The sequence below is a fragment of the Chamaea fasciata genome, unplaced genomic scaffold (genome assembly GCF_029207755.1).
Source record: "Chamaea fasciata isolate MVZ Bird 193981 ecotype frontalis unplaced genomic scaffold, bChaFas1.0.hap1 SCAF_3, whole genome shotgun sequence".
Lineage (NCBI taxonomy): Eukaryota > Metazoa > Chordata > Aves > Passeriformes > Sylviidae > Chamaea > Chamaea fasciata.
In genome coordinates, this window is record NW_027094088.1 from 44,362,806 (window position 1) to 44,376,092 (window position 13,287).

Below are 13,287 nucleotides of genomic sequence, written 5' to 3' on the forward strand. Positions count from 1 at the left end.
TAAGGAAAAGGTCTTGAACCAAGTAATTTTTGGCAGGAGTAGCTACAACTCCCTCAGGGCCACAGCTCCAGACTGGGCTCTGCTGCGCACACCCCTCATCTTTGTGTGCCTGCCTTTGGAGAACAAGTCAGAGATCTTTACAAGGAATATTGCCCGTTTGCCTTTTCTGCAAGTAGCCTGCTGAGGTCCCTTCGACAACAGTGTCTTTCAGGATTTATTTGCAACTTTCATTAAGGCATTTTGGAGGAAAAAAATGGTAGGAATTAATAGCTATCCATAGTTACAACTCAGCGTGGCAGTGCCTGTGGGTTAATGGAGCTCATATCTCCAAGTTGCCACTCCTGAGTTTTAGCCACCAACCTCTGCTCCCTTCTTCCTGAAAATGGAAAGTCCCTATTGCTTTACACAGTAGGCAAAGACAATTACCCCCTGGACTTTGAAAGAAAAGGAACTTTGATGAATATGTAACTCAGCTAAGCAGCACTTTTCATTTAAATGAAAACACTCTTCCGTTTTCACACCCGACAGGTGCAGCCCAGGTGGTAGCCTGCCTTCTTCCAAGGTCTCACTTAAGAGTAGGAACGCCACCCCAGAGCCCTACCTACACAGCTTCAGGCTCTATGACTGAGTATTTTAACAACTCAGCTGTGGCCGCAGCAGCCTGCAGCACAATGTGCCTGGCCGTGGCAGATGAGGTTGAAAGGAAATCCACAGGCTTCTCCAGTTCTCATTTTCAGCTATTTTTGGAGATGTAGTCGAGTCCAGGCCACGTTGATCTGCACAGCTATCTTCAGACAGCCTTTGGTCACCCTGCCATGTGAGAGCAGAGCTTGACCCCAGGTTTTAAGTTCCAAGCAAGGTGGCCCTGATGGTGAAGAAGCATAGCCCAGCTTGCTCACCTTGGACTGAGGTTGTCAATGTACACTGGTTTTGTAGCAGAGGCTCGATGGCAGCTGTCAACTCGTGTCACCCTGGCCACCAAACAGCCATGGGCTGGTCATGGGTCTGAGCCATTCACACTGCAGGCAAGGCTGAAGGTGGACCTGAAGGTGCTCTTCCTTGAAGGTGGAAACAAGACCACCATGCAGAGCAATGCCACATTACCCCCAGATAAATGCAAGCAAAAATGTTAACCATACCATGAGAGAGGCCCCTGGAAAATATCTTATATGACTGCTTCTCACTAGCCCTGGTGAAAAGCATACAAAGAAGGAGGGCTGCACATCTCAGCTGGCAGGTAAAGAGTCCTTTACAGGACACCCCTGAATTATTATTACCACCACTCTCCTTCTTCACAAAGCCTTCAGAAATCTTTCCAAGATGGTATTTTTGTGACCAGACAAAGGTCAGAGTCCCTGCTATGATAAATCAGGCCTGATTCAGAGGCGGGTTCAGCTGACAGAGTCATCTGACCAGGGCAGCTGTGCACAGACCCTGAACCAGTTCCCTTCTTGTGTCTCTGTCAGACTGGGCATGAAGCTCAAACATCTGCTAGTTCCTGAATTACAGCGTGCACGCAATAACGGACGTGCCCTGCTCGGGGAAGCTTGTGTTTATTATTTTCCAAGCTTTGCATCAACTACACACACAACCAGACCGCAGTGTCCGGTCACCAAATCTGCTGTGTGCAGCTGCGTTGGCTGCTAAAATGAAGGGTGACTTCGTAAGGCTGTGGCTTCCCTAGGAAAAAAAGAAAGAAACAAAACTAAAGGAAAAAAAAATTTGCATTTCCCCTTTTCTGTCTTGCCAAATCCTTCCCTTCGAGAAACTATGCAAAGTCCTGCAAGGTAGCATTGTACTTGTCAGGAGAGCAGCAGGCCCAGCCATATCACCCACAGCTTTGTTCATGTCCAGCAAAAATGTTTGGGGACAGTTCACAGTCATCCGGTGGGGGACGGTGCATCCATGTATTCCCTGGGGTTTGGGGGGTTGATGTCAGCCCTGAGCCAGCACGAGGACAAGTGGCCCCACATGATTCCCCAGCATGTCCTGGGTGTCCTGCTGAGCACCAGCTCAAATGGCTCTTGCTGTCATGCCAGCCTGGCCCCCAGCACATTCCCTGCCATGTTCCCACTCTGTGCCTGCCTTCTGAGGTCCTGCTTGTTGCCCCCCAATGAAAAAACGCTGCCCCACTGAGTGGCCCTGGATCATTCCCTGCACCACTGCCTGCCCCAGCAGGAAACTGTGGCCGCCAGGCCCCCAGCAACCTGGGTAGAATGCTGGGGCACCCCTCCAGACCCAAAAATGCCCACACTGGGGTAGGTGGCAGCTGGAGTCCCCCCACAGCCAGCACCAGTGTTCAGGGTGAGCTCCCAGCCCACAGTTGTTGTTCACAAATGAGGCTGAAATCCCCTTCCGCCATTCCCCTGCCAGCACCACTGAGCTGCACTGCTTTGACCTTTTCAGGGGAATCTGCCTGGATGTTTTGGCTCTGCCCCCCTGGCAGCCACATCAGAGGGAGAGCTGAGCCCACTGTAAAGGTCGGAGAGGCACAGCCTGCCCCTCAGGGAGCTGCCGGGCCTGCCAACTCAGCTGTTGTCTTCCCATGACTACGGCTGCCATCGCTGCTTGGAAAGGGCATGAGCACGATCCTGTTCTTACAGTCTGGAAATCATAACGCCATGGTCTCAGATGGGCTCTCAGAAACAGGACAGGCAGGGTGCTCGGTGCTGGCTCCTTGTCAGGGAAAACTGAGAAGGGTCCTCACAAGAAGCTGCTTTTGGGCTGGTTACTTCTCAGAGCTACTTAGTCCCGCACTCCAAGGGCCAAACTTTGTGCTTCACATAAGGCATTTGTGTGCGCTCAAAAAAAAAGTAAAAAGCCCCTGAGACTGAGAAGTTTTAAAGACACGGCAACAAATCCCAAAGCTTCAAGCCTGTGAGCACCTCTCCTAACCATACACAAATCGCTTCCATTTTTTACAAGTTTTGAAGAGTGTGTGTGGATGCGCTTTGTAAATCAGCAAGCCTGACCCTGAAGCCATCCAAAACTCATGATCAAAAACTTCTGAGTATTTGAGGTGCAGGTGACATCATTCTCCAAAGGGCTCCTTCATCTAAGTAAAAAAAAAAAAAAAAAAAAAAAAGGAATTTTTGAAGCAGAACAACAGAAGATCTGAAAACTTGCTTTCTTTGCCAGGAAACACGATGCATAATGGGGACACACACAGTCCCATCGATACAAGTGAGAAGCAAACAGGCCCTGTTTTCTGTACTTATGGGACTAAAATGATCTCCAGACAAATACCTCACCACCTGTGACATTTGAGTGCTCAGAAACAAAATTCTGTCCTGTGGCCTCTGCGCCTTTTGTCTACCCTCCTGCATCTCTGCATCCAGTCTGGGAGCACAGGTGGCAGGGGACATGGCTGAGGGGCACTGCCACCCACATGCTTCCATAGCGCCCCTCAATGTAGTGCCCCTGGGTCTTTCAAGGCACTGTGGATTTCTGCCAACACTGCTGAATGGCCATGGTTCACACATTGCTGTGTTAAAATTTCTTGGTACCAATTTCAGGGTAGCATAGCATCCCAGAAGGCTGGGCTGTGGCCACTATCGAGACAGCTCAGGTTTGCTCCCTAACCCCAGCATCACTCCCAAGGGCTGTAAGACCAAGTCATGCAGTCCAATAGGAGCACAGCATATCTGTAGGGCCAAGCACTTGGGATTAAGGATACTACGTCCATGTAGTGCACATTTTAGAAGGGGTTGCATCAGCCTAGCTGCAGTCTGGCTCTAGGAACTCAGCTGGGAAGCAGACAGGAGCTTCCAGAGAGTACCTTCCAGTTTAGTTTCTTCCACCAGAAACCCAGCAAGTTCACCGCACAAGGTGGAAAGCTGTGTAGGAGCACCAAGGATGTTTGTCCAAAGGGCATCCCGAGCCTGAACTGAGCCAGTAATGCTGGTACTTCCAGCTCATCCATCTGCCCCGGGTGCAGAAATGGATGAGCCCCACTGCCACTGCTCACCAGATGCTAAGTGACCTGTATGAGCAACCTAGATGGATCCAGGCAACACAAGGCACAAGCACAGAGGACACTGGCTGAAAAGGGGAAGGAGAAGAGATATGTTTAGGAAAACAACGGTGCAGAGGAGGATGGATGCAGCTATGACCCCTGCCTGTGTACACTGGGATCCAGTGGGACAGGACAAGGTTTTTCAGGCCATCCCATCTCATCCCCATTTCCAGCCCCAGCTCACACTGTGCTCCTGCAGGCTGTGGTGAGAGAGGAGGAAGGTGCTCCTCTCTCTAAGCAAAGGTCTGGACATGGGGGTGGAGGAGGTGGGGCAGGGGCATCCAGCTCAGCACAGCCTCCTCCGGGAAAAGGCAGTTGGGCGGGCTGGCCTGCAGCCCAGGCAGCTCCAGAAAGGATACGAAACCTCATTGTGAAAGCAGGAGGTGACAGTTCATGTTAAGGCAAGGGGCTCCGGGGTGATTTCACTGCCAGCATGAGGTGCAGCTTGCCATGTGCCACAACTCTGCAGCTCCTCAGAGCTCCCCTCTGGCACAGCAGCCACAGCATGCCTCCAGGAGTGTTGTCCCCCATCCACCAGCCAGGGCAGCTCACAGCATGGCCAAGGACAACTCTCCTGCTTTGAGATACCTACAGGACTTGTTGTATCTTTGTCTTTATAGGGAAGAACAAAGAGAGGAAGATAAAGGCAAACATTTGTGACAAAAAAGAGGTGTAAAATCATGAAGGTGCCAGGTAGTTTGGAGTTCCATGGCAAGGCAGGGCCATCTCAAACAGCCAGATGCCCATGAAATGTTATTTCTGGACACCACTTCAGAACTGACTTGCAGGGAAGTGTGACATTTACTGAGTCACCTCCACCACTTCCTGCAGCACCTGGCGCTTACTTCAAGGGCTCTCATTTAGATACTGAGAACTTACTTGCTGTTCAGGCTGAAAATAACACCATTTACTTTCATTTTTTTTTTCTGAAAAGCTTTGCTGAAATCATGATCTGTAATGCAACAGCCTCCAGTGCAGCCCCATGTGCAGTTCACAAGCACGATGAAAGAGCAACTTAAAAGCTGTCAGTCACCTGGTACTTCTCCCAGAAGGCAATCAGCAACACATAGCAGCTTTCTCCTTGAAACTGGCAACAAGACTTTCGTTTTCCAAGCCACCCAAACCATGTTGCATCCTGAACACTGATGGGGGTTTTTGCCACTTCCTCTGACTGCACCAGTAAGCCTCCTCAGCCTCAAACATCGGCTGCAGCAGCTGCACCACAAACAGAAATGATTTTGAAGGACAGCTCTGAATCTCTGCCTTTATGAAGAGTCATTCAGGGCTCCCATGTCCCTGCTTGCTCCTGTCAGAGCCCTCCAGGGCTGGGGATGCTCAGCCTTAAAGTACAAGCAATTTCTGAGAAGAGGAATTGAAAAGAAAAGCTAAATCTAATTTTAAAAAAACAAACCACAAAACCAACAACCAAACACAGACAAGTATTTCTTTAGTTTCATATCTGAATTATTTTTACACATTTCTTCTGCTTTTAAGTACTCCCCTCACTGAGAATCTAAAACTCTGATTAATTACTTGTGTATACACATTAAGCCTCCCTGTTTTGATTCACAGTTTGTTAATAAGGAAAGGACAGATTTTCCACCTTGGTATTACAGAATTTACACAACATTTTGCATCCAATCAAAAAACATTTGTGGTGTTTCTTTCAAAAGTTGAGGCTGGATAAAGAACATTTTGTCCTTTTGAAGACAAAGCCTTTCATTAAAGGCCATTACAATCACAAAGGATCAGCCACCTAAACCCAAGTGTCTTTGTTGGCAGCGCATCCATTAAAACAATACTCAAACAGGATATGACATGTGAATGTTTAGTCTGTGGAAAAAAAAAAAAAAAAAAAGAAAAAAAAAGTATCAAATATAGAAATGTACAAATGTCAAAGGGTGGAAGAGGAACTGGGGTTGTTTGCTGTTAGAAATGTCTCCTCTTGCATCACACCGGCCTGTGAGAGCCATGCATCCAGAAGCACCATGGAAATTCTAGGAGAGGATGAAAAACCTCCCTTTCTTATGAAATACACAGTTTTCCCAGAGACCATTCCAATTCAGAGTCAGACAAGAGTAAACGTGCAAAGCTGTCTGAGAAGAGCTGCAAACCCCTGTTGTTCTGCCTGTGCATTTGGATGTCAAAGCCCCCCGGACGCACTGTACAGCGGCTCTGCAGCACCAGGGAGAACAGTGCCACCCAGCAAAGAGCAAACCTACCACTGCAGACACTGTGCTGATGCTCTCCTTGCTCCATTGCTTTGGGCAGACTCTAAGGGAACAGTTCATTTGTTTTCAATCTCTCCTTGGTTTCTCTAGTCTGGGATATCAGCCAAAAGGCACAGAAAAATGTCGCGTGGACAATAAACTGCCTATTTAAAAGAGTTAATATTGCTGCATTAAGCCTCCAGGGTCTGGGAGGTTTCATACAGGTACACAACTGGACATTCAGCTCTGAGAAATGAGGCTGGACAGAGTAAAACAAAATCATGTTCTCTCCAGCTGGACATATTTTATAGCCTGTCAGTCTGCCACATTAAATGGAAGAGAGGAAAGACCAGTTGGGACGTGCACCCAGGCTGAGATCTTCTGATCATTCCTCTTTTTTCCTTTCTTTCTACTCATATACCTGGAGACTTTGAAAACTAGGTGCAGGCTGGGGCTGGTTATGAACCAAAACAAGGAGAAGGCTGTTGTGGACATCTGTGCTTGCTTTCTTGTGGGACTTGTCAGAAAAAGTGGCAGACTGCATTTTTACTGGAAGGGGAGATTAATCATCTAGGAGATACAAACACAAGAGAAAAGAAATAGTGTCTCTTGAGACACTTCCAGCTACATCCTACCCCTTGCCCAACATGTTCCTGGCCTTGAGGGTAGGCTCAGCATCCAAAGGTCTCCAGGGCACTGAAAGAGTAGAGCTGCAGAGGAGTGGCTGGGTGCCAGAGACAGGCACCTCCTATGCCACTGCCAAGGCAGCAAAATCCTGCACACAGCCACATTCTTCATAAAATTAGAGAAAATGTTAATTTATACCAAATCCTTCCCAATTAAAGACCATAAAGCTCCACAGTTAATCAAGCTGATTAAATGAATTAAACTTGTTAAGAACAGTTTTATCAAAACATTTACATTTCTGCTGAGCAGAGATTCATGTGACTTTGAGCTGCAAAGTACACAGTTGCCATGAGAGGACTGAAAAGAGGATTTGGAACATTAACCATGTAAAAAATCAAGCCTACCACTGCTTCTTCTAGCATTCATTTACACAAAGGAGTTCCCTGGTCCATTAATTTCATAACCATGTCAGGTATCGCCTACTTTCTGGAAAGAGAGGCATTGTTTACCCACCGAGGTAGGAAACATATGGGTCCAAAGGTGGGGAATTCACCCCCACCTTAAGAAACATCTCCAAGCCAAAGTGCTGCAGGAGATCCTGGGAAAGCAGCACCCCTCTCACCCAACCCATGGTGTACAGCCATGGCACTTGTCCAGGTAAAATGATGGCCTGGGTCCGAGAGCACCTATAAAGGAACATGTCCGTAAGAGTACACAACATGCACGTGTCCACAGCTGTCTGAGAGATTAAAGTAATTCAGCAGGAGATTTTTTCCTTGTATATAAGTCCCCTCAGCTTCAGGCCCCACAGACATGGGTCCAATTAAGGCCTTAGATGTCTAACTTCTTAATTTAGAGGCTCATCTTCAGTGTCACCCAATCGTGGAGAGGTATACTGCTGAGACGAACTGGACATTCAACGAGCATCTACGTCCTTCAGAAGAGAGCAGAGCAAGTTGGTGGTTACATCCCATTTACCTGTGCCACACCAGGACCCACCAGCCCCATGTCTTCCCAGAGCCTCACTTGATGGGGCTGAGCTGGCAGCAGACAGACCTGTAATGGCTGGATATAAGCTCAGCTGGTATTGAGGGTTTTCTCTGAGCTTATGCAGAGTGAGGGGCACCCTCTCACAACACTCTACATCTCATTTAGGACAAATAACATGGGGTTTTCTGTCTATCTGCTCACTGTAGAGCATGATGATGGGACTTACACTGAATGCCTCACTCCTGCACAGCTCAAATACAACAAACCAGGAACAGGGTATCTAACCACACAGCAGCAGGTATGCCTGTCACAAATGGGCAGTCCACGTGCATGCACAAGGCAGGTTAGTGTGGGCTTCACATCCTTCTCAAATATTTAGCCCACCTCATTGATGGGTTTTCTTTGCTGCTGCAGCATGCACTGCTCTCTACAGCAGGTAGTTTGAATGTAGCACTGTGTCTGCCCAGTACTGCATCCACAATAATGTCCTGCCAACTGAGGATTTAAACAGACTGCACAATTCCAGCTAAGAAGGCAGTGAAGTGGGAACAAGCATGTTTAGAAGATCTGCAGGTTCAGCATTTTGCAGTGAGTTCTGCTAAGGCAAAGACAAACTTGGCATTGGTACTTCATCTTCTGTGCCATATGCTTTATTCATCTGAGAGTTGTTTTTCCTGCAGGGGAGGGTGGATTGGCAGGTACGGAAAGAAATTCATTAAAATTACTTTGGTCGGTTCTTTGTGCTGGCCACCATCTCCATTTTGGTTTTTATTTCTCATGCCCGGAACAATCCTGAAACAAAGACATCCTCTCCTGGAGCACAATAAATACTCTCAAAAGGAGTGCCTGAAAGGCCCTACTCCTTGGATGAGCCCGTAAAGGCTACAAGTTGTGGCTGGAGTATTTGTAAAGAGTGGAGAAAGAGAAACCAAGAGACTGATAATACAAGTAAGACATGTTAAGAAACCAAATATACTTACATTCCATGCAACAATTGGGTATTGGCAAAGGTACCATCTGTTTCTGTGCAAGCCACTTGCCTGGTTTTGCAACAACAGGTTTCTCAGATGATGCTTGAACTGAGCTACCTATTCCATTTTACACTACTTGTCAGATAAATGGCAGCCTTTTAAATAGAAAGATAGACATTTGATTATTTTAGGTTCAGGGATTCTGGCCAACTCCTTCCCAAAAGTGGCTGAGGTTGAATAGCCAAAGAAAATTTATGTATTTAAACTTCATGATGCTTAAACACTGCAAGTAACAACACAGAAATGGACAGAAGCCTGAGGGGTAGCAGAAATCTCCACCAAAAGGACTTTTCTGTTCAGAGAAACTGCCAGCAGCTCCTGATAGTGGCCATTACAAGTGTATTTCCATGTTCTACCCTTTTAAAGTATTCATTATTTTCAGTTAAAAAGAAATCTGCATTCATTCTTGAAGTCCTGTGATGTTTCTGCACCTAATGGTTTCCAGGTCTGTCCATAGGCTGTAGCAAGGTTTTGTTTATCAATATAAGAGAGAGTTTTGAAGGGTTCAGACCACAAAAGCAGAAATCAACTCATGAGCCACAGGTAAACAGGGTGGGACATTTGGCTCCCATGGCTTTGGGGAAGCTTCCAGTTCACTGCCAGTTCGACACAATGATACTGCGTAGCCACACAGACAAAGCCCTTTGCCTCTCTCCTTTCCTTGATTGTGAGGTTAGGTACAAGCCCCTTCCTATTTCCACCTCTAATGCCTACAGGGAAGAAATAGTCAAAAAGGTTTATTAAGAAAGATGAAAATTGCATAGACATCCTAGTAAATGCTCTTCAGGCAGTGCTTGTTTCACAGGTTAGGCTTAGGTGTCATTAACATTTAGGCTGAAATTGAGTCCTTTCATATTCTAATCCACAATGAATATAAAAATGAAGTGTCTCCTGCACATACAAAGTGTATATACCATTCCAAAGCTTTTATGTGTCCAAACAATCACCTCCTAAAACCTCTGCCTGAGTTTCAGCAGAATGCATTAGTGCTGAGAATAACCGAGGTCTGGACTCCTCCAGAACGGCCTTGCTCGCCATTTTAATGCCCTTCCCTTCCATTTATCCAAACTATCAGACTGCCCAGACCCCAGGGAGTGCCCGGTGCAACTGTCAATGGAGACTAATTGTTTTCCAAGCCGGAGACTTATGAACCTGTAAAGCATTTCTTTCTGTTAAAGGATTGTTTTTGATGCAGTAATGAGGAGGAGTGTGTGATGTTTGGTTTCTAGTTATGATCTCACAAAAAAAAAAAAATCTGAAATGGGGGATTGGGAAGGAAAACAGCATCTAACAGCTCCTGCTGGGACATGGGCAATGCAAGGAAACATTTGGAAAAATAATCCATAGCAGTTGCTGAAAAAGGCTTAACAAATGGAAAAGAAGAAGTATCAAACTAAATGCTGGTTTATAAAATAAGAGGGCCTCATTTGGACCTGTAGAGAGGTGAAGAACATTGTGTCATTGAGCAGAAGGGAGATGGCTTTTCTCTGCAGTGTGCTGCTGGGTCTGAGCCATCATCTAAACAGATAAAGCAACTGCAGGCGCTCGTGTGTCAAAGAGAACTTGGCACATTGGAAAGAATTCAACGATGAACAACAATCAAATAACTAAAGGGAAGATTAAATAACTAAACTGTACAGTTTGGATAAGTAAATCCCTAAGAGGAAGATAAAATCATTTGAAGGTATCAATATCAAGGAGGGAGTGCTGTTTACAGAGTTCTAGATGAGGTGTAACAAGAAAGGAAAATACCTCTTCCTGCAGAAAGGGAAAATGCAGACTGGAAGTTTGAGCTGCTAACCCCCTGCTGGTGACCATCACAGCCCTCTCGACCCCCTGCCAAAACCTCAGTTGGTGCAGAGGCTGCCAAGTGAGTCCCCTGGACCACTCACAGCTACGATGGCAACACCCTTCTGCAAAGCAACCTGCCATACACACCATGTGTGCTGCACACCAGCAGGGTCCTGTCTCCCAGTGCCTGCACCTCCTGCTTGGAAAGAGAAAGCCAAAGGTTTACCTTCACATTTTCCCATCACTAAAATACCATTTCTTGCCAGCATTTGATTCAACAGCAAAGCACGAAGCACCTGGTAGGTCTGCAAAACAACAAATCCACCTCTGGAGCCTGCAAATGCCACATTACAAGCACAGGTCAGTACTTGCCTGTAGCAATTGGATAACCAGATGAATAGCAGCAGGAGGATTTCACACACACCCCTACATGTTTTCTCGTGGAGCCATCCACAGAGCCAGTTTCTAATTTCCCCCTGTAAGCTCTGTCTGGAGTTAAAGTTGCTTAACTCTTCCCATTAGTGATGGCTTGCTCGAGCTCAAATACACCATGCTGGATGTCTGCCTCAGGCAGACTCTTCTGGTAATTTTTAGCTAAAATAATTCAACTGTCTCCTAGAATAAGATTAGAAAGATATATGTTAGCTTGTTCAAATCAAGAGATCAAGCGTGTCTGGCTTCAGAGGCTGGTACTGATACTCAGCCAGGGAAGGGGGATGTGCCTTCGCAAGGGTCCTAAGTTCCCCCACCTGTGGTCAAGTTACAAGTTATACAAAGCCTCAATCTGCATGTCTCATAGGGGCTTGTTTGAGTTTGGTAGATAATTTATCTGAGGACCCCATCTGTTTTTGTCTTGCTGCAGGCCAGGGACACAGGTGCTGCCTACCATCACCAGTGCCCAGGGCTGCTGTGGGCTGTGGCCTTGAAGGCGAAGCAGGGATCCCCTCATCCTGCACAGCTGCAATTAAGGAGGACATGGACCCTTCACCACACCACCTCAACTCCCCTGAGAACTGTATGCCCTGGGTATCAAAATATATAGTGATGTTGTTGGGAAAAATAAAAGTATTTACATCTGGATTTTAATCCTGCAGCAACACTATCATGGTGACTGTGCAAATGGGACTCAGATGGCAAGTGTTACATCAGTCATTTCTAACTGCTGAGTGCTTGATCCTACAAGCTTCCCATATTTTCAATCTATGTTGGGTTTGTGTCATTTCCTTGATTTACACATGGCAAACTGAAACAAAAAAGCAGGAATCTTATCATGTGACATCACACTGGCTACCGCATGACTCACCAGCAGGGCTGGCTCTGTTCTCAGATGTTAATTCCATCATGCTTGAAAAGCAGAATAACTGGGAATACTGATAGCCCAACAACCTCTGCTCAGTCAGGGAGCAGGCAGAAATGACTCACAGCCTGTGCCAACCACTTCCCCATGTATTTGCTGACAGCAGACAATTACTGCACAACAGAAATCCCGGGGTTTGCTGTACCCTAAGTTTTGCAGAAGGTATGATCTGGTGAGGATACTCCCAAATCTGACTTCTTCTGCTCCTCCTGGTTCTTTCAGCCTGTCTTCTGCCTTGGTTTGGCTCCCATTTCCACCTCTACATCTGGCATCAGTTCCCCTCTCCAGCCAGAGGGCCCTCAGCCTTTGCACTGCGGTAGGGCTCCCTCTCTCCCTCCCTCCCTCAGCCAGGTCCTAGCCCTAGTCAGCATCAGCCTTGCTGCATGTTCACCTCAATATCAGCAAAGGAACACATCTGGGAGCACCTCCAGGCTCTGATGCACAGCACTGCAGTGACCCTGTCAGCACAGAAAAACAATGTCCAAGAGCTGCTGCTCAGCATTTGCAGCAGGAAGCTGCAGTGTGCCTGCCATATCATCATCTCTGATTTAGCTGCCACACTTCAACACATTTCCACTGAGCAAGTGTCTTCAGAGAATTCAGATTCTAACTCTTAAGAAGTTTCTGTGGAATGGTTGAGATCTGAGGCCCTTTTTTCCCCGTGGTTTCTTAGTTCAATTTATTTCTTTTTTCCCCCATGAAAAACAACCAAAGGTGCATTCCTGATATCTGCCAAATTTCAAGCTTCTCCTGTAGAGGCAGAAAGTGCTAGAGTTCATCAACAGATCACTCAAAGAACATGTTTGAATATGAAGGAAAAATATTTTTTCTCTCATCTCTTTCTTGTAAGCAAACAAAAATATTTTTTGCTGAAGTTTCCCAAACACATTCAGCCTGAGACAGATACCCAGAACAGCTAAATGGTAGATAGATAAAATTTTCAGGGGTTTACAAGCAACTGAACACTTGGTCTTACAAGAAATGTTAGTCTTAAAAACAAGTACATGTAATTTAAACTGAACTTCTGCTGAATCAGGAGTAGAGATGAACAGAAAATGCATTAATTTGATGGTAAATTCCCCAAATTTGTAACTGCTTTTGTGCTTTCTAAGAAGACCATGGTGAAGAGACTTGTTTCCTTCAGAACTGCCTGTGCTCTGCCACAAGCTAAATAAGCAGAGACTGTTTGGGATCTAAATGAGCTTGATGAGTGATTCTCCCCAGGACCTCCACTGGCTCTCCAGGAGCCCACTCTGGGACCTGGAG

General features: G+C 46.5%; 1 long non-coding RNA gene across 2 annotated transcripts; it reads right to left on the reverse strand.

The window, feature by feature from the left end:
• Positions 1 to 5,310: 5,310 nt before the first annotated feature.
• Positions 5,311 to 11,519, reverse strand: LOC136286810 (uncharacterized). 2 transcript variants are annotated; one of them, XR_010719994.1, is made up of 5 exons: positions 11,414 to 11,519; positions 11,089 to 11,279; positions 10,891 to 10,998; positions 6,647 to 6,795; positions 5,311 to 5,848 (listed from the first exon to the last, which is right to left on the reverse strand). It is a non-coding gene; the product is annotated as an uncharacterized lncRNA (long non-coding RNA). The 2 variants fall into 2 exon arrangements; XR_010719993.1 differs by lacking the exons at positions 5,311 to 5,848; positions 6,647 to 6,795 and adding an exon at positions 8,645 to 9,583 and having other exon boundaries at positions 11,414 to 11,492.
• Between the last annotated feature and the right edge of the window lie 1,768 nt (positions 11,520 to 13,287).